The sequence below is a fragment of the Aegilops tauschii genome, chromosome 4, assembly GCF_002575655.3.
Source record: "Aegilops tauschii subsp. strangulata cultivar AL8/78 chromosome 4, Aet v6.0, whole genome shotgun sequence".
Lineage (NCBI taxonomy): Eukaryota > Viridiplantae > Streptophyta > Magnoliopsida > Poales > Poaceae > Aegilops > Aegilops tauschii.
In genome coordinates, this window is record NC_053038.3 from 260,383,994 (window position 1) to 260,404,873 (window position 20,880).

Below are 20,880 nucleotides of genomic sequence, written 5' to 3' on the forward strand. Positions count from 1 at the left end.
TGCAAGTTCTTTTCCATAAGCACGTATGACTATATTCGGAATACATGCCTACATTACATTGATGAATTGGAGCTAGTTCTGTGTCACCCTGTGTTATGATTGTTACATGATGAACCGCATCCGGCATAATTCTCCATCACCGATCCAATGCCTACGAGCTTTTCCTATATTGTTCTTCGCTTATTTACTTTTCCATTGCTACTGTTACAATCACTACAAAACACCAAAACTGTTACTTTTGCTACCTTTACTTTTGTTACCTTTACCACTACTATCATATTACTTTGCTACTAACTACCTTGCTGCAGATACTAAGTTATCCAGGTGTGGTTGAATTGACAACTCAACTGCTAATACTTGAGAATATTCTTTGGCTCCCCTTGTGTCGAATCAATAAATTTGGGTTGAATACTCTACCCTCGAAAACTGTTGCGATCCCCTATACTTGTGGGTTATCAGTAGGTAGCGTGACATAGCGATAGAGCGTACAACTAGAAAGCAATGATAGAAGTGATATCGAGGGTAATGGTCATCTTGCATGAAATCCCGTTAGGAAGAAGATCGAATCCATGAAGAAGAAGGCGAACCAATGTAGTCGAACGGATCCTCACAATCGCAACGTAACCGAAACTACCAAGGAGAAGTGCAACCGAAAAGTAGAAAACATCATAGTAAACACACCATCACATAAACATGGGAATATGCACAACCAAGTATGATACATGTCCGGTTTAATGAGGCATGGCATGGCAAAGTGCACAAACAATACTACAAATTAAGTGGAGCTCAATATACATTGACGAAACACCACATCAATTATTTAGTTATATCTCATTTATGGTGAAGCATAAATAAGCTAATTATTTAGGCAAGTTTAAATGAGGCCGGATCAACAAACAACAATTCTGAAAAATCCTCATGTCCATATTTTGAATTAGCTACTGTTCTGCCATAAACCAGATTTTAAAGTTGCTAAAAATCAAAATAAAGTGAACCAAGTTAATCTAGACATTTTTCCACCCCATTTACATATAAAGTTTATTTAAAATGGAGCTACAGTTATTTAGTTATGAAATAAAGCATTTTAGCATGGCATTTAAGCAAATTAAAGCAAACAACAATTTAAACATTTTAAACATAGATGAAAGTGGCATATTATGAAACTAGATGAAATTCTAAGCATTTTACATATAAAGTTTGTTTTAATATGTTGCATGGTTTGTGAGATATTAAATGCATGAAGTCTAGGGGTTTTTCTGTAAAACTGTATTCTCCGGATAATAGGAAAATCGCAGATCTGTAAAAAAAAACATACACGGGCCGAATCTGGAACAGGGGCCGAACAGGGCAGGCGCTGGGGGCAGCTCACCCATGGGCTTCGGCCCGTTTATAGAGAGGCTTGGCAGGCCGGCGGATCTGGCGAAGAGGAGCTGGGCCTTGGCGATTGGCGCGGCCAACGCGGGCAGGACCTAGTCGAGCGAGGCGCTCGCTGCTGCTGCTCGATGCAGGGAAGCGGAGGACACAGCGACAGCGGGCTTGGCGAAGGGCGGCGCGACGAGGGACTTGGCGCGGCGCTGGAGAGGAGGCAGGCTAGATCGAGCGGGCACGCTGGGCCTTGGTCAACGCGACCACGAAGCAGAGGAGGCAGGGGATCAAAGCTGACGCGCCTCCTTCGCCTGCTCGAAGCAGAGGCGAGGCCACGGCGCCGTTGGATCTGGCGAGAGGAGTTCGGGGATGGCTTGTTCTGGCGGGATACGAGGCCATGGCCGCTGGCGAGGCTGCTTCTCCCCGTCCGGCAAGACGACAGGAGCGCGGGGACGACAGGTCTCGACGACGGAGAGGTGCAGAGTGGTGCTCGAGCAGCAAGGTGGCGGGACTTGCTGGGATGAAACATGCGAGGCTGCAGATGGTCGTGGAGGTCGGGAACGGGTGCGACGACGGCGAGGATCTGTCCGACGAGGCAGGGCCAGGTCCAGTGGTAGGGGCTTCCATGGCGGCTCCAGGGTACCTGAGACAGAGAAGGAAGGATCGGGCATGAGAGAGAGAGGGAGGAGGAAGGAAGGAAGAGGAGAGGAGAAAGGCGCAATGGGGAACGGGCTCATTTGCTGGTCCGGCAACTCGGCTCTCTGTCGAACACGGGCGCGGGGCTCCGGGCGAGCACCTGCTCGGGAGAGGATCGAGGAGGCTTGCGAGGTTGGGGATTGGGTGGATCGAGGGGAGGAGATGGTTGGCCCGCACTGAAAACGATGGAGATTGTCGGGTCGGCTGGATCGGGAGGGATCCCGAGGAAAACGGAGTGGCGGCGGCGCACTGAGACAGAGAGAGTTGGTCTAGGGTTTGTCAAAATGGGTAGGGATTCATCTGCTATATATCAGGTGGGTTAGGTTAGGTGCTAATCCGGTCCGTCCGATCGTAATCGGGCGGTCAAGAATGAATAGGTTAGGTAGCCCAAATAAGAAGCAAGAGATATTTTAGGGATGTTTGGGGATGATCCGAATTCAACGGTAATGACAGCCCGGTTCGGATTCGGGACAGCTTCTGGACGTGCGCGAGGGGTCAGTGCACTGAGCGGAGAGGGTCAAACGGTCGGACAACAAAATAACGGTTGGTCTGAGAAAGGTCAACGGAGGCGAGGAGAGACGCGACAACTACAAACGAATGCAGGTTTTATAGAAACATGCAGATGCGATGCGTATGATGTCATGATGAATGCAACAAAAAAATAATAAAACACACTGCGACAACAAAATAGCTGGAAGACTTCTGGAGCGCCGGTCTTGGGGCATCACAACACTCCTCCACCTACAAGAGATCTCGACTCGAGATCTAAGGATGGCACCGGAGAGAAACGAAAGGGGAAGAGGTAGAACAAAGTTGCTTCTTTGACAAATGAGTGAAACCACGAACCTTAAGAGGTTGAAAGAAAGAATACAATAGAGATAAATGAGATTGAAAAAGCTCCATTAGAAAAGCGGAACAATGAGCATTGCGAAACCCTTGGGGTTGCAAAGACATGAATGAAGAGCTCCAGCGACAAGGAAGGACAAGTAACCACTCCGGTTGAAATGGAATAAGCAAGGAATGAGAACGAAAGAATGCAGGAAGCACTCTGGTAGAAAAGAGAAGCTAAACTTGACAAAATGGGAAGAACTTGAAAAGAGGGCACAACACTCCGGTTAAATGGATAAGCACGAAAAGAACACGGTCCTCACAATTCGAGATGATGAGTGAAGAGAGAAACATCACAATGCCTCTGAAAGAAAGAGTAGAAGATGGATCATTGGAAAAAAAGAATGGAGAAGAAAATGCCAACTTCTGCCACAAATGAGCTTCAAAGCACCCTTCCAAGAAGGTTATAACAGAGTTGTTAGAAAACCAACAACGAAACGAATAAGCCTGTAGGGGGCTTATGGAAAAACTTCTCAAAATTGAGGCGAAATTATGACACTACGGAAACAACTAAAATAATTGATAACACCAGCGAGATGAAAAACTTCTTTCACCAAGAGGATAGGAGAAAACTTGGATCATTGATAAGCACCACAATAACAACATTCCTTAGGGAAGGCTTTAGGTGAAATATGACAGAAGATAACTCCAACGAAGAGATTGATGGATTTAATATATCTCACTCTAGCTAGTTTTGAATCATGAAGCACAAACGAAAATTGTCAAGAATGACATATCACCCTCTCAAAAGATAAGGTAGAAAGAATTGCACTTTGGAATGCAAGATGAAGAATGCTTGGACTCCTCAAAACAGAACATGTGTTGACCACCATGTTTATTTTAGAGTATAGCTTGGTAGATCTCCTTCGAGAAAAATCTTGAAGAACAATTCGAGAATGAATGGAATCCTTGATGAACCATCATGTAGAGCCTCCATGAAGAACTCCGGTAATAAAAGGGTGATAGAAAGAAAGAGAGGTTGAAAACACAAGGTGAAGCCTTGCAATGATTTAGATGGAGCTTTGCGACGAGATAATTGAGAGAGCTTTGAACTCCGAAAAGAAATGATGAAGCATCTCGAACTGAGAATGTGATATGATGAACAACTCCGTAAAGAAGAAATTAATCACTTGGATGAAACAAGAATAAGAATTAAGATATGCGTATCCTTCACCAATTTAAATTGATGGCAACCAATGGATTTGACATACTACTTATTCTTCTTGAAATGGAATGATGAGAGATATAGCGCAAACTTTGGGAAATCTTCAATGAACCACCGGTAGGATTTGGGAAGAACGAATGAATGAATTGACATGAAAACAAAGGAATAGGAATCTTGAACGAACCACCGTAAGAATTGAAAACGAATGAAGTAAAGGGATGAATCACCGGTAAGAATTTGAAAACGAATGAAGATACTTGGGAAAATTTAGATACAAGAGTATGAAGAGATCACGAGCTGACTAGGGAATACTTGAGCGATGCACCGGTAAGATATGGAGAACGAGAGCTGAAAGCTGGAATGAGTAATTCTGAGATGATGAGCTCCGAAGAATCAAACTGAAAAGACTCCTGAATTGCTCCGGATGGGTGAAAAGAATTCACACAATCGAAAACAATTATGAGAGGATGGCATCAAGCTAGAACCATGAATCTTCGAGAGAACGGACCAAGATTTAGAGGAAACACTTCTTTGGTCTTCAAAATCTGAGAATGACGACGAGATACGGCACCATGAATTATTGAGGCACTCCGGAATGAAGAATAGAAAGGTTGAGCCAATGATGAAAAGAATTTGAAAGATCTTGGAGAAAGACATATGACTGATGAAAATTCATTCTTACGTCAAACTTCGAAAAGAATTTGGGACTAACTCCAGAAAAATAGAAGAGTCAGGTAAGATCCTGGGAAAAGACCTGTGGGTTAGGGCCCACTAAAAACAAACACCGTTGAAAAAATTGCTTGAAAAGAGAGATTACACCGGTTGAATTAAATGGCTTGACTGAGATAACAACCTCAAAATACCTTGAACGGATTGAGAATGGAAACGAATCTTCTGAGATATCTTCAGCACTCCGGAACAAATGGAAAGCGAGAGGTGAATGATTAAGAGATACACCGGCATAAGAAAGCACTTGAAATGAGAAAAGGAATATGATCAACACCGAAAGCTTGAATTTGATCCACCAGAGAAGAAAAGAGAATGATGAACTTGAAGCTCCATTAGTATCTTCCTAAGAATCACCGGATAAGAACATTGAAAGAGAAGAATGAAGAAACTTCGCATCAATAAACATGATACTTGATTAAGAAATCCGAGTCCTTGAAGAAAAGGGTGGGAGGGCGGGAAAAACAAAGGCAACTTGGGGCAGATGGAATAAACACCGTTGAGAAAACTTAGAATTGATCTTGCGGATGGGGAGAATGATGGAATCATCTCGAAGAGAAACGCACCGGTTGGAAATAGAATTAAGATGGTAATCTCGATGATCAAGAAGGATTAGTATCCACATAGGAATATGAGAACACCACTTAGAAAAGGTATGGAATCAACACTTACATTGAAGCTACTCGAATACCACACTACAAAACAAAACAAAACAAAGGATTTGGCTTGCAGAATAAGTCGGAACAAATACATATGATAGAGATTTACCCAATCCCATATTATGCATCTGTCGGAAAGATATTCTAGGAGCTACTTGAATTCCCGCCTATAAACTCCCGAAACTTTCTGGTTATGCAATCTGGTGTTGGGGATACAGGGGAAGCACAATATCTCACCCAAACTAGCAATCCCTACATCCAGCTGTATCCATCCGTCAACACATAACCAAGAAAACTCCGGAAATCGTGTACCTCAACCTTCAAAAAGCATTCGTTATACGAGTTATGGCAATACTCCCGAACTCCCGCCCCAGTACTGGGTGGCATCGAGGTTATCTCACCAACAACTGCATAAAAGAGATTTTCGATGTCGGCGAAACTCAGGTATTCCAGAACTGCAACGATAAAATTGTAACAACAACACCTCGGAGCTCAACTGCCCGGGACACTGCCACAACCCCTAACTGTCAGGAGGCACCAAGAACAATGTTCTCGTCACAAGAATATCGGAACGATCCCAAGATACCCGCGTGATCCTAAATTTTAAACATCTACGTCAGGAGGCCTCACCAGAGCGACGAAGGGACCGAGGAGTAAAAAGAATCCTACTCTCCGATATATATAATCTAAGACTCAAAGCATTTTTTGTTCTAGACTCAACAACGTCAGCGATTCGATCAAGCAGGGGGCTCCTAAGTCGGGGATGGCTCTGATTACCAACTTGTAACGCCCACAATGCGGCTATATCTCCCACGTGTTAAGGCATGACTTAGAGAATAACCGCATGATGGTTTTGTCGCAAGAAGGGTCATCTTCACACAATCGCATATAATGAACAAGAATGGGATAAAGAGTTGACTTACAATCACCACTTCACACAATACATTAATTAAACATACATCATTCAGAGTACACACATAGACCTACTACGGTCAAAAGCCAAATGAAAAAGGAAGATAACCCCAATTGCTAGATCCCCGATCGTCCCAACTGGGCACCACTACTGATCATCCGGAAAAGAAACATAGTAATAGACAAGGTCCTCGTTGAACTCCCACTTGAGCTCGGTTGTGTCACCTGCACTGGTATCATCGGCACCTGCAACTGTTTGGTAGTATCTGTGAATCACGAGGAGTCAGCAATCTCAAAACCCGCAAGATCAAAACTATTTAAGCTTATGGGTAGGATGGGGTAATGAGGTGGAGTTGCAGCAAGCACTAAGCAAATATGGTGGCTAACATACGCAAATAAGAGCGAGAAGAGAAGCAACGCAACGGTCGTGAAGCTAGAAGTGATCAAGAAGTGATCCTGAAACTACTTGCGTTCAACAATAACCCAAACCGTGTTCACTTCCGGGACTCCGCCAAAAAGAGACCATCACGGTTACACACGCGGTTGATGCATTTTAATTAAGTCACGTGTCAAGTTCTCTACAACCGGACATTAACAAATTCCCATCTGCTACATAACCGCGGGCACGGCTTTCGAAAGATAATACCCTGCAGGGGTGTCCCAACTTAGCCCATCACAAGCTCTCACGATCAGCGAAGGATATTCCTTCTCCTGGAAGACCCGATCAGTCTCGGAATCCCGGTTACAAGACATTTCGACAATGGTAAAACAAGATCAGCAAGACCGCCCGAATGTGCCGACAAATCCCGATAGGAGCTGCACATATCTCATTCTCAGGGCACACCGGATAAGCTAAGCGTACAAGTACCAACATAACCCAAGTTGCAAGGGACGGTCCCGCACGGTGCTCTAGTTTGGACCAACACTCGGAGGAGCACTGGCCCGGGGGGTAAATAAAGATGACCCTCTGGCTCCGGAAACCCAAGGGAAAGGCTTAGGTGAGGCAAATGTAAAACCAAGGTTGGGCCTTGCTGGAGGAGTTTTATTCAAAGCGAACTGTCAATGGGTCCCATAACCCCAACCGCGTAACAAACGCAAAATCAAGGAACATAACACCGGTATGGAAACTAGGACGGCAAGAGTGGAACAAAACACCAGGCATATCCCAATATAATCATGTTCCAACATGGAGCAATCTTCAACTTCGCCTGCAACTAACAACGCTATAAGAAGGGCTGAGCAAAAGCGGTAACATAGCCAAACAACGGTTTGCTAGGAAGGTGAGTTAGAGGCTTGACATGGCAATATGGGAGGCATGATAAACAAGTGGTAGGTAGCGCGACATAGCGATAGAGCGAACAACTAGCAAGCAAAGATAGAAGTGATATCGAGGGTAATGGTCATCTTGCCTGAAATCCCGCTAGGAAGAAGATCGAATCCATGAAGAAGAAGCTGAATCAACGTAGTCGAACGGATCCTCACAATCGCAACGTAACCGGAATAACCAAGGAGAAGCGCAACCGAAAAGAAGAAAACATCATAGTAAACACACCATCACATAAACATGGCAATATGCACAACCAAGTATGATGCATGTCCGGTTTAATGAGGTATGGCATGGCAAAGTGCACAAACAATACTACAAATTAAGTGGAGCTTAATATGCATTGACGAAACACCACATCAATTATTTAGTTATATCTCATTTATGTATCAACAATATTAAATGTTATTAAACATGACAATATGGTGAAGCATAAATAAGCTAACTATTTAGGCAAGTTTAAATGAGGCCGGATCAACAAACAACAATACCGAGAAATCCTCATGTCCATATTTTGAATTAGCTACTGTTCTGCCATAAACCAGATTTTAAAGTTGCTAAAAATCAAAATAAAGTGAACCAAGTTAATCTAGACATTTTTCCACCCCCATTTACATATAAAGTTTATTTAAAATGGAGCTACGGTTATTTAGTTATGAAATAAAGCATTTTAGCATGGCATTTAAGCAAATTAAAACAAACAACAATTTAAACATTTTAAACATAGATGAAAGTGGCATATTATGAAACTAGATGAAATTCTAAGCATTTTACATATAAAGTTTGTTTTAATATGTTGCATGGTTTGTGAGATATTAAATGCATGAAGTCTAGGGGGTTTTCTGTAAAACTGTATTCTCCGGATAATAGGAAAATCGCAGATCTGTAAAAAAAACATACGCGGGCCGAATCTGGAACAGGGGCCGAACAGGGCAGGCGCTGGGGGCAGCTCACCCATGGGCTTCGGCCCGTTTGTAGAGAGGCTTGGCAGGCCGGCGGATCTGGCGAAGAGGAGCTGGGCCTTGGCGATTGGCGCGGTCAACGCGGGCAGGACCCAGTCGAGCGAGGCGCTCGCTGCTGCTGCTCGATGCAGGGAAGCAGAGGACGCAGCGACAGCGGGCTTGGCGAAGGGCGGTGCGACGAGGGACTTGGCGTGGCGCTGGAGAGGAGGCGGGCTGGATCGAGCGGGCACGCTGGGCCTTGGTCAACGGGACCACGAAGCAGAGGAGGCAGGGGATCAAAGCTGACGCGCCTGCTCGAAGCAGAGGCGAGGCCACGGTGCCGCTGGATCTGGCGAGAGGAGGTCAGGGATGGCTTGTTCTGGCGGGATACGAGGCCATGGCCGCTGGCGAGGCAGCTTCTCCCCGTCCGGCAAGACGACAGGAGCGCGGGGACGACGGGTCTCGACGGCGGAGAGGTGCAGAGCGGTGCTCGAGCAGCAAGGCGGCGGGACTTGCGGGGATGAAACAGGCGAGGCTGCAGATGGTCGTGGAGGTCGGGAACGGGCGCGACGACGGCGAGGATCTCTCCGACGAGGCAGGGCTAGGTCCAGTGGTAGGGGCTTCCATGGCGGCTCCAGGGTACCTGGGACAGAGAAGGAAGGATCGGGCATGAGAGAGAGAGGGGGAGGAAGGAAGGAAGAGGAGAGGAGAAAGGTGCAATGGGGAACGGAGCTCATCTGCTGGTCCAGCAACTCGGCTCTCTGCCGGACGCGGGCGCGGGGCTCCGGGCGAGCACCTGCTCGGGAGAGGATCGAGGAGGCTCGCGAGGTTGGGGATTGGGTGGATCGAGGGGAGGAGATGGTTGGCCCGCGCTGAAAACAATGGAGATTGTCGGGTCGGCTGGATCGGGAGGGATCCCGAGGAAAACGGAGTGGCGGCGGCGCACGGAGGGAGTTGTTCTAGGGTTTGTCAAAATGGGTGCTATATATATCAGGTGTGTTAGGTTAGGGTTAATCCGGTCCGTCCGATTATAATCGGGCGGTCGAGATTAAGTAGGTTAGGTAGCCCAAATAAGAAGCCGGAGATATTTTAGGGATGTTTGGGGATGATCCGAATTCAACGGTAACGACAGCCCGGTTCGGATTCGGGACAACTTCTGGACATGCGCGAGGGGCCAGTGCACTGAGCGGAGAGGGTCAAAAGGTCGGACAACAAAAGAACGGTTGGTCTGAGAAAGGTCAACGGAGGCGAGGAGGGACGCGACAACTACAAACGGATGCCGGTTTTATAGAAACATGCAGATGCAATGTGTATGATGTCATGATGAATGCAACAAACAAAAAATAAAACACACGACGACAACAAAATAGCTGGAAGACTTCTGGAGCGCCGGTCTTGGGCGTCACAGTCGCGCACCCCTCCCGAGCGGGACCTCGGCGAGGACAGGTATGATGGTATGTTTGAGCGTCAAGGGGGACTCCTGAGCATCGCGACTCAGGAGCCTAACTGGCCAAGTAGCCCCTCACTCCTTGGTCCTGTCCTGGTGATCCGGGCGGTCCAACGGCGGCTGAGGTATGCGCGGGGTCGGGCCCTGCCGACGTAGAACACTAAGGCCTACCTTCGCATCTCCTTCCCGCAGGCCGTTTGCGCGTCAAGGGGGACTCCTGAGCATCGCGACTCAGGAACCTAACTGGCCACGTAGCCACTTACCCCTTGGTCCCGTCCTGGTGATCCGGACAGTCCAACTGCGGCTGATGTATGCCTGGGGTCGGGCCCTGCCGACGTAGAACATCAAGCAAACGGGAAGGAAGTCGCGGAATCTCAATAAAATGTTACAAAACATATTGTTCCTTAAGCAACAAAAAGAAGTTTTAACGCCTCCACGAGGCACACCGCATGTTGTAGGAAAGTTCGCAGGAAAGTAAAATGGGAAGGAGTGCCATCGTTCACCCACAAGCTTCTTCTTCAGCCTTGGGCGCCGTCGTCAAGGAGCGCCTTCCTGTCGGCAGTATCGCCGTCGGTCGTGTCGTTGGCCTTGGCCTTGGACGCGAGATCGGCGGCACCATCGGTTGGAGGTGCAGGGTCGATAGCAAGGAACTTCTTCAGCAAGGCCTCCACTTGGCCCTTCACGGCCTTGGCAGCAACTGCACATCGCTCCTCATCCACATGCTCAAGCAGGACACCAAGGTCGGCATTGGGATCGCGAAGGTGAAGATGGCCGAGGACGCGCGTCAAGGGTGATGAGGAAAGAGCGCGCGCTTCCCCCTCCACCATGGGGCCGATTCCGCTGACGACGGCCTCGAGCGCCGTGATGAGCTGAGGAAGTAGCTGGGCGGGGCCGTCGTCATCAGTCACCAAAGGCTTCTCCAAGCCCTTCTCGTAGAGTTCCCGCAGCGCCTCGCGGGATCTCTCCTCAAGGGACTTGAAGGCCTCGCGATCCTCGGCAAGAACCTTCGCCTTGATTTCCAGCTGGACCCGCTCTGCTTCCACCTCCTTCTCCAGCTTTTTCAGGCAGTCACGTTCCACGGCCTGCGCCTGCGCCAGCTGCTCCAGCTCAGCATCACGGCCGGTCACCGCCTCTTCTTGAGCCTTCACCTTCTCCTCCCGCCCCTCGAGCTGGCGAGCCACGGCAGCCCGCTCCTTGCGCGGGTTCTCCAGCTCGACCTCCGCCGCCCTGCAGCGCTCCTTGGCAGCCTGGGCATCCTTCAGCGCCACTTCACGGGTGGCCGCGACTTGGTCGGCGGCCCGCTTGTCCTCCTCGGAAGCTGCGACGGCCTGGCCCAACGCCGCCCTGACAAACGTGTCGGAGTGCAGCCAACCTAAGATCAGCTCCAGGCGCCCCGTCACCAGGCGACGGTCAGTGCCTTGAAGGTCATTCCGGAGCCGAGTCAGCGCAGAAAGAGCCTTCTCCAGAGCGTTGGGCGAAGCAGAAGGATCACGAGCTAGCGGTGTGACGGAAGGAGGAGGTAGCGTCATCGCCAAGATCTGCGAGTTGATGGCAGCAGAAGAAGAAGCTGGGAGCTCCAGAGCCTGTGGGACCTCTGCCGGTGAGCTGAGAACGGGCTCCTCCGGAGCTGGCTTGGCTGTGGTGGTCGACTTCTCCTAGGGACGGTCCTCCCGGCCTCGTGAGGATGACCAGGCCAGAGAGGCGCGAGGGCTATTGCCGTCCTTCTGTGCCGGAGGAGGTGCGGCCGTGCCGGGCTGCTGGGTCCCCGGGGGTGTGGCCGCTCCCTCTCTCTTCTTCTTCGCCGCTAGTGTCGATCTGGCGGTGCAAGGAAAGAACGTCAGGAAGCAACGACAGAAGCAGGAGCAAGAACAAAATCAGGACAAGGTGCTTACTAGTCCACAGCGGCGTAGTCCCGTGGCCTCTTCAGAAGCGCGGAGCCCGGGGGCCTCGCGGCCTGGGGTGCCGGCTTGCAAGTTCCAGGAGTAGATGAGGCTGTGGCAGCCGGCCCGGCGGCAGCACTGGTCGACGTCAGAATAGGGGCGCCACCTCAGGAAACCAACGCCGACCTGTTTTTCGTCGGAACCCCGGTCGACGGCTTCTTCGGGGGGTGCCCCTGGACCTCGTGGTGACCCCAACAGGGGCCCCGAACTCCCTCACTGGATGGTCACCGGCCTCGTCATCGTCAGGAAGGGCGCGGAGGAGGTCCGCCGCAAGAGGAGAAGTATCCCCCTCCCCCTCCAGGGTCGCCTCCGAATCGGGCCTCTCCTCCTTGCCGGAATTGCCAGAAGACACCAGTACTGGGGCCACCACCCCCGTGGGCTCAGAAGGCGCTGGCGGCACGAACCCGCGCCCATCAAAGACAGGCATGCCGGCAGCTACCTTCGCCCCATCTGGGCGACGGTACAAGGGAACATGGGTGTCCGGCGGATACCCTTGATCATCCCCGGCCAAGAGGCGGAGGGCCGTGCCCAGCTCCTCGTCCGACAAGGCACCTGGGTGCAGGCGTAGGTCGTCCTCCTCATCCTCGAGCTTCCACAAGGGATGCGAGCGCGCCTGGAGTGGAGCTACGCGCTGTGCCAAGAACTCCTTGACGATCATGGCCCCCATCAGCTTCGCCGCCTTCGGGTCGTCAGGTTTCAGGTCAGCGGTCATCTTCTCCAACACCTGCTGCACCCGGGGGTCGGTGAGCCTCGCGTGGAGCCACTCGTCGTGAGGCGAGGGCATCTCCGTCGGCAGCGCCAGCCAAGGGTGAGAGCACTTGGAGCCCATAAGGACCCACTTGCTCCTGAAGCCCTCGGCCTTCTTCCCGGCCTTCGAGATCGCGTTGGACCCATTGGCCGTGACGAAGTTGGAACACCCCGAGCAATGGTGATCCTTGTTCCGGAGGTAGAAGAAGTGGCGAAGCAGCGCCACGAATGGCATCACCCCCATGAATGCCTCGCAGTAGAAGGCGAAGATCGATAGGAGGAGGACGGAGTTGGGATGGAGATAAAGGGCATGCAACTTGTAGTGGCTAAGGACGGCGTAGAAGAAATCGGAGAAGGGGGGGACCAGCCCTGCGACGACGCTACTCACAAAGAAGGGGTAGAAGGTGCTGCCCGAGGCCTCCGGCTCGGCGGAGCCTGCCCAGAGCATGGTCTTCCCTTTCACGTTCCTGCTCTCCGCCGTCATCAGGAGCATGGCGGCAAGGTTCTTCTCCGAAACACTAGGCGCGCTCAAAGCTACTGTCGGCGTCCTGGGAACGGGGGTACCCAGACTTGCCTGCCTGCGGCCCAGGGCGTGGCTCCACCAACGGCCTGGTACGACCCATCTTCATCAGCAACCACTCAAGACCCTCGCGAGGCGGACGACATAAGACCTCCTCAGGGGCAGCCTCACTAGGCTGGCTCCCGAGGAGCGGAGATATCTATGCAAGGGGCACCTCGCGAGGTGCGCGTGACGTGAGCCATGACGATCAAGGCCAGGCGGGCACCAGCGGGTGCAGAGTACCAGTTGCCTCTTTCGTGCTAAAGGGGCAAGCACAGGAGAGGAGTCCTGAGGCATCAGGCAAAGGTTTCCCTTTTCGGTGCAACGAGACCAAGACCAGCAGGATGGTAGGACGGAGGTCGCCGCGGAGCCCATGGCGGCGTCACCACCAGAGCCTTTGGCAAGCGAAGACCACCTTTTGTCAGGATAACTTGTACTAGTTGTCTCCCTTCAAAATTGGCCGTTGTGGGATCCTTCCCGCCTAACATTTGGGAAGAGGACCAGGGCCTCTATAAATAGGACTAGCCACCACCCTAGCAAGGGGAGGGATCATTCAGACCATCCTCACACACACAAGCTCACTGAGCTCAAGAACACCTCTCCTCGGGAGGCTGTTCATTCCTTGTACTTGTTCATCCTCTGCCTACGAGGCAATCCACCACACCACACTGGTGTAGGGTATTACACCACAACGATGGCCCGAACCAGTATAAAATCTCGTACCTCTTGTCCCTTGGGTTCATCGAGCTAGGCCTTGAGATCCTTGCGAGAGCGAGCTAGGGAGAGAGAGATCTTTGTGCGCACCCCAATGTTTGAACCTCAAGAGTTTGCCGGAACCCGTAATCCGACAGATTTAGAGCCGTTGAATCTGGCGTTAACCGCCGTGTCTTCAGTTTCTTTTTTTGTTGTTTCGACGCTTATGTTTTTTACATCGTGGCCTGCCGTTGCCATCCCTGGCTTCGCAGGTACCAGGGTCGCTGGTACTGTTGCTTCTACGAGCCAACCAGCTGTCTTCTCCCACGCAGAAGCAGGTCATGAGTGCGGTAAGAGCTGCCATAGACTTCGGCTTTTCCTGATCGAGGTGTCGGGCGAGCCACTAGTCGCGGAAGCTATGTTTAAAGGCCGCAAGGGCTTCGGCGTTCGGACAGTCGACAATTTGGTTCTTTTTAATTAAGAACGTAGTCCAGAGTTTGCGGGCTGACTCTCCGGGTTGCTGGACTATATGACTAAGGTCATCGGCATCCGGAGGTCGGACATAGGTACCTTGGAAGTTGTCTCGAAAGGCGTCCTCCAAATCTTCCCAGCTACTGATGGAGTTCTCTGGGAGGCTGTTTAACCAGTGTCGTGCTGGTCCTTTCAGTTTTAGGGGAAGGTATTTGATGGCGTGGAGATCGTCACCGCGAGCCATGTGAATATGGAGAAGGAAATCTTCGATCCATACCGCGGGATCCGTCGTTCCATTGTATGCTTCAATGTTTACGGGTTTAAACCCTTCTAGAAACTGGTGCTGCATTACCTCATCGGTAAAGCATAAGGGGTGTGCGACGCCTCTGTATCGGGCAACATCATGACGGAGTTCGGATGACATCCATGTTCGGTTTTCAGCCCGTGTGAGGCTATGCTTATCACGCCAGGCTTGATGGCCGTCGTCTCGCGTTGAAGCACGCCCCCTTGATCCATAGATTGATATGGTTTGACCGGCTCTATTGTCCAGGTCCTGGGGTAAGTTGTAGGTGTAGCCCGGAGCTGCTGCCTCTTTCCCTCGACGGTGAGGTGGTGCGGGCTGGTGTTCGGCATAAGTAGCCGCTTTGTCTCGTCCACGTGGTGGTCAGTCTGGTTCATCAGCGCGGTTATATCTTGACGGTATTGGCTCAAGGGCCTCATCGTCGAATTGTGGAAGTAGCTGACACTTCGGATAACTCTTTGTTGGGCGTTCGAGGCCATATTCCTCGGCAGCTAGGACCTGGATCCATCTGTCGTTGAGTGTATCCTGTTCGGCCTGAAGTTGTTGTTATTTCTTTTTTAGGCTCCTCGCAGTTGCAATGAGCTGTCACTTGAAGCGTTCTTGCTCGAGGGGTTCCTCTGGCACGATGAAATCTTCGTTGCCGAGGCTGACTTCCTCCTCGGAGGCCGGTAGATAGTTACTATCCTCTGAATCCTCATTCTTGACAAGTTTGTCTCGATTGACTTGTCCGTCTTCCCAATCATCCTGCTCTATGGCGGGTGAGGGAGTCCTGGACTAAGGGGTCCTCGGGCGTCCGGCCTGTTAACCATGGGCCGGACTGTTGGGCTGTGAAGATACAAAGACCGAAGACTCTACCCATGTCCGGATGGGACTCTCCTTGGCGTGGAAGACAAGCTTGGCGATCGAATATGAAGTTTCCTTTCTCTGTAAACCGACCTTATGTAATCCTAGATCCCTCTGATGTCTATATAAACCGGAGGGCTAGGTCTGTAGAGGCGAATACGGATAGCCATAGTCATACAGGCTAGACTTCTAGGGTTTTATCCATTACGATCTTGTGGTAGATCAACTCTTGTAATACTAATATTCATCAAGATCAATCAAGCAGGAAGTAGGGTATTACCTCCATAGAGAGGGCCCGAACCTGGGTAAACATCGTGTCCCTGTCTCCTGTTACCATCAACCTTAGACGCACAATTCGGGACCCCCTACCCGAGATCCGCCGGTTTTGACACCGACATTGGTGCTTTCATTGAGAGTTCCACTGTGTCGTCCTCAAAAGGTTTGATGGCTCCTTCAATCATCTACAACAATGCTGCCCAAGGAGAGGTCTTCCTCCCCAGACAGATCTCTGCGTTCGGCGGCTTCGCACTGCGGGCCAACTCGCTTGGCCATCTGGAGCAGATCGACAGCTACGCCCCTGGCCATCAGGTGAGATTTGGGAGCTTGAACTATGTCACGGACATCCATGGAGACTTGATCTTCGACGGATTCGAGACCACGGCAGTCGCTCCCTATCCCTACGATGAACATGACTTAAATCTGTACTTGGACCATACTCAGGAAATTACACCTGTAAATGCTCTAGCCTTAGATCCGGAGCAGATCGCGCCATCCGAGGACGGGAAGCTCAACCCCGCCATGGAAGCCGCAGACTCCGCGGCGTTGGAGCCGCACACAGACCTAGCCTCGGGTGATACCTGTGTCTCCGGAACCTCGGACTCATTTCCGGCCATAAGTTCCGAACCATGCGTGTCCGCGCATGTCAAGCTGGATCAGTCTCGATCATCGAATTCAGCGCCACGGACATCTTCCGACAATCGCCTTTAGGCAATGTGCTAAACTCATTAAAAAATCTATCCTTAGCGGAGGGCTCACAGCAGAATTATACCCGGTTCAAACTGGAGGATGATGACAGGGAATTTCGCTTCCCACCCGCCACCCACTACATAGCCACTGTCGAGGACGTAACCGACACGCTCGATTACGGCTCTGAAGACATCAATGGTATGGACGACGATGCCGATGAGGAGCAGGGCCAAAACCCGCCGTTTACCGGACGCTGGACGACCACTTCTTCGTACGACGTATACATGGTGGATACACCTAAAGAAACTGACAATGATGACAAAGAGGATCCAGTTGAGGATAAACCTCCTGAGACACAGCCCAGACTCCGGAGTCAGCGGTGCCGCTCTAAGTCACGTCACGCAAAAGACAGCGACACCGGAGAAAACAATATTCCGGACAATGCCGAAGACAATGAAGACCCTGTTGGGGCAACCACCGAACAGGATGAACGGGAAGACGGGCACGTTAACCATGATGAACATGCCATACACGAAGACTCGGAGGACAGTAATTATCTTCCGCTCTCCGAGGATGAGGAGAGCCTCAGCAACGAGGATTTCATCGTGCCTGAGGAACCTCTCGAGCAGGAGCGCTTTAAACGCCGGCTAATAGCCACTGCAAGGAGCCTGAAAAAGAAGCAGCAGTAGCTTCAAGCTGACCAAGACCTGCTCAACGATAGATGGACAGATATCCTAGCAGCTGAAGAATACGGCCTCAAGCGCCCAACCAAGGGTTACCCGAAGCACAGATTGCTACCTCAGTGCAATGTGGAGGCAACGGAACCTGTACCACGCGGTCGGGACAACACGGCTAACCGACCACAACGCGGTTGGGATAAAGCGGCAGCTCAAGCCGAACTGCAGCCCGCCTCACCCCAATGAAAAAACAGAGATAAAATAGCTCGGGGTCATACATACGACCCTCGGCAGGACCTGGACACTAGAGCAAGACATACCAGATCGATCTACAGATCGCGAGGACGTGCCTCGAGGCGCAACATTGGCTACCAAGTCGAACGTAACAATTCTAGTCACGCCCGGGCCGAAAACCGCAGACGGACTCCATCTGAGCTACGTCATGATGTGGCCCAATATAGAGGCACCTTAGACCCACTCTGCTTCACTGACGAAGTAATGGAGCATGAGTTCCCAGAAGGGTTTAAACCCGTGAATATCGAATCATACGATGGAACAACTGATCCCGCGGTGTGGATCAAGGATTTTCTTCTCCATATCCATATGGCCCGCGGAGATGACCTCCACGCCATCAAATACCTCCCGTTAAAACTCAAAGGACCAGCTCGGTACTGGTTAAACAGTCTACCGGAAAACTCTATTGGCAGCTGGGAGGACCTAGAAGACGCCTTCTGCGACAACTTCCAAGGTACATATGTCCGGCCACCAGATGCCGATGACTTAAGCCACATTGTCCAGCAGCCCGGAGAGTCAGCCAGGAAGCTCTGGACTAGGTTCTTAGTTAAAAAGAACCAAATCGTCGAGTGCCCGGACGCGGAAGACCTGGCGGCCTTCAAACACAGCGTCCAGGACGAGTGGCTCGCCCGCCACCTCGGTCAAGAAAACCAAAATCCATGTCAGCCCTTACCGCTCTGATGACCCTCTTTTGCGTGGGAGAAGACAGCAGGCTTGCTCGTAGAAGCAACAGCGCCAGCGATCCGGGTACTTCTGAAGTCCGAGACAGCAATGGCAAGCCACGATGTAGCAAGCACAAACGTCGCAACGATAATGAAAGAACGCACGACACAGTGGTCAACGTCAGATTCAGCGGTCCCAAACCTGGTCAACGGAAAAAGCCATTCAAGGCAAACAGAGATGGACCATCCAATTTAGATAAGATATTGGATCGGCCCTGCCAGATTCATGGGAGCCCCGATAAACCTGCCAATCATACCAACAGAAGCTGTTGGGTCTTCAAGCAGGCCGGCAAGCTCAACGCCGAACACAAGGGGAGGAGGCAGCCCGGTGATAGCGACGACGAAGAGACTCATCAACCAAATACCGGGGGTCAGAAGCAATTTCCCCCCAAGTAAAAACAATGAACATGGTATACATGACACACAACTCTACAAGGGAGCAGGAGAAGCACTCCCTCCGGACTGAGGATCATACTATAGCAACCTCAGCCGAAGTACAAAGCGGTCTTATCAAACCGCATACCTTGTCGGCCGTTAAGCCACCGCTGTCCATTCAACAGGATCGACGAATTTCGGAGCGGGACTAGCAGTTCGGCTTCCGCCGTCCACCTCATATACCTGCGAAATCTGCACCGCGCATACATAACTATGCACTTAAGATACCCTGGGCATCGGCGGAAGCACAATACGGACGAGCCTACAAGTACTTCCATAACCTGTGTTTCTTTTCTAACTACTCTTTCTTTTTCATTATCCTTTACCACAGGTGACGCAAAGGCTGGTCATCTCACGGACTCTATCGGAGTTCGAGTTCGTACACTCACCTAAGGGCTATTTCCGTCAATGAGTCCCCTCACCGAGGACAGGCGGCGCAGACGTGCGACAGGAGGTCCAAAATAACTTTTTGTAGACCGAACTCTTTATTTCGAGCCTATAATGTGCCTTTTTCCTCCGCCTTCGACCCCGGGCATGTCAAATAGCCGGGGTTGCGGCTTTGTTATCTATAAAAACGATTGGCATATCACTCAGGTCCGAGTAAACATAATCCGCATGCAGCATTCACTTTTTTCTAAAAAAACTGAATTTGGCTCCTATGGTTGTTTCACACATACACCTCGGCATAACTTGCCACGGGCTCGGTATGGGAACAAATGAATTGCCGACAAGTCCGAACAGCTTTATAGCGTACTTCGGCGCCGCGAGTTTGGCCTTATATGCATCAGCTCCGAATCATGTCTTGGGTCAATAGTTGGGTTGCCCAGCTCCTGTGTTTTCTACCTTACGTTCCGCTCTATCGGCTAGGGTAGTAAAGGGAGAACTACTGCGATTGTGCTTCCCGTTCATCTGGTCAAGCACCTCAGTAGAGAAAGCCAAAAACTGACTGTCATGATGCAGCGAGAGCTGGTCAACCACTCGATGACTTATCGGAATCTTTCCGATTCCCTCTGTATTATACGAAGGACCTTTTTCTTCAGGTCATATATGTAACACACCGTATTGGAATAAGCTGTGTACATACCAGGGGCTATATCATAGTCCCCCCATAAAACTCCTATGGCTAAGTGAAAGTGTTAACGCCCTATAGTCAGATTGCCTAGTTCACCGCATTGACACCTCCTTAATGGACCAAGACGTTGGGTTAAGAGTGATCAAATGCTTTTCCGAACACCCCCGTACTTTATACGAGGGGGCTGAAGCCAACGACTGGAAAACTTTCAGATTAATACAAAAACGGCCGCACAGGAGGAACAAAAGTTTTAGGCGAAACTACAAAAAATAGCCTTATTATAATATTGTCTTTCACAAATTTCCACACATTTCACTCGAATATCATGTTTTTCGAGCATTGACCCTCTATCAAGCGGGCACCCGCCAAGACATCCTCGAAATAATGCTCTGGTGCGTGATGGTCCTTGCCCTTGGGTGGACCCTTCGCTGCAACATCAGTGGCCTTCATCTTCGCCCAGTATGTCTTGACACGGGCAAAGGCCATCCGTGCACCTTCAGTGCACGCTGACCGCTTAACGACGTCGATACGCGACACCGCATCAGCAAGTCGCCGCACCAAACCAAAATAACTATCCGGAATTGCCTCGTTCGGCCACAGCCCGATCACGACGTCCTTCATGACAGAACCAGATAGTCTATGGAGCTCGGCCCATTGGGTCATCTGTTCGTTTAGCAACAGTGGGCATTTTGACGCACCGAATTGCAACCAGAACAGCTTCTCCGTTGCATACTCTTCTTGCGCTTGGTAAAACTGCGCCGCATCGGAAGCACTCTTCGGCAGGTCCAATAACGCGTCTGGAGAACTCCACAATTGATTAAGCGGAGCATAATTCGGATCGCCGAACTAATTTGCAATAAAAAGGGCTTACCAGCCGCGGTCTCCCCAGCTTGTCGGATCTCCTCCCGGGCCGCTCTAGATTCGGACCGCGCTTCTCTCGCCTCTCGTAAGGCCTTGTCAAGATTAGCTGTTTTGGCTTTATTATCCTTCTCGAGGAATTCACAGCGGCTCGCGCCATCGTGGATATTCTCTCCTGC

The 20,880-nt window shown here is 50.7% G+C and overlaps 1 long non-coding RNA gene across 1 annotated transcript; it reads right to left on the bottom strand.

Annotated features, from left to right (window-relative positions):
* Window positions 1–6,402: 6,402 nt before the first annotated feature.
* On the bottom strand, window positions 6,403–10,020 carry LOC141021285 (uncharacterized). Its single transcript, XR_012181934.1, has 2 exons — window positions 8,690–10,020; window positions 6,403–7,888 (listed from the first exon to the last, which is right to left on the bottom strand). It is a non-coding gene; the product is annotated as an uncharacterized lncRNA (long non-coding RNA).
* Between the last annotated feature and the right edge of the window lie 10,860 nt (window positions 10,021–20,880).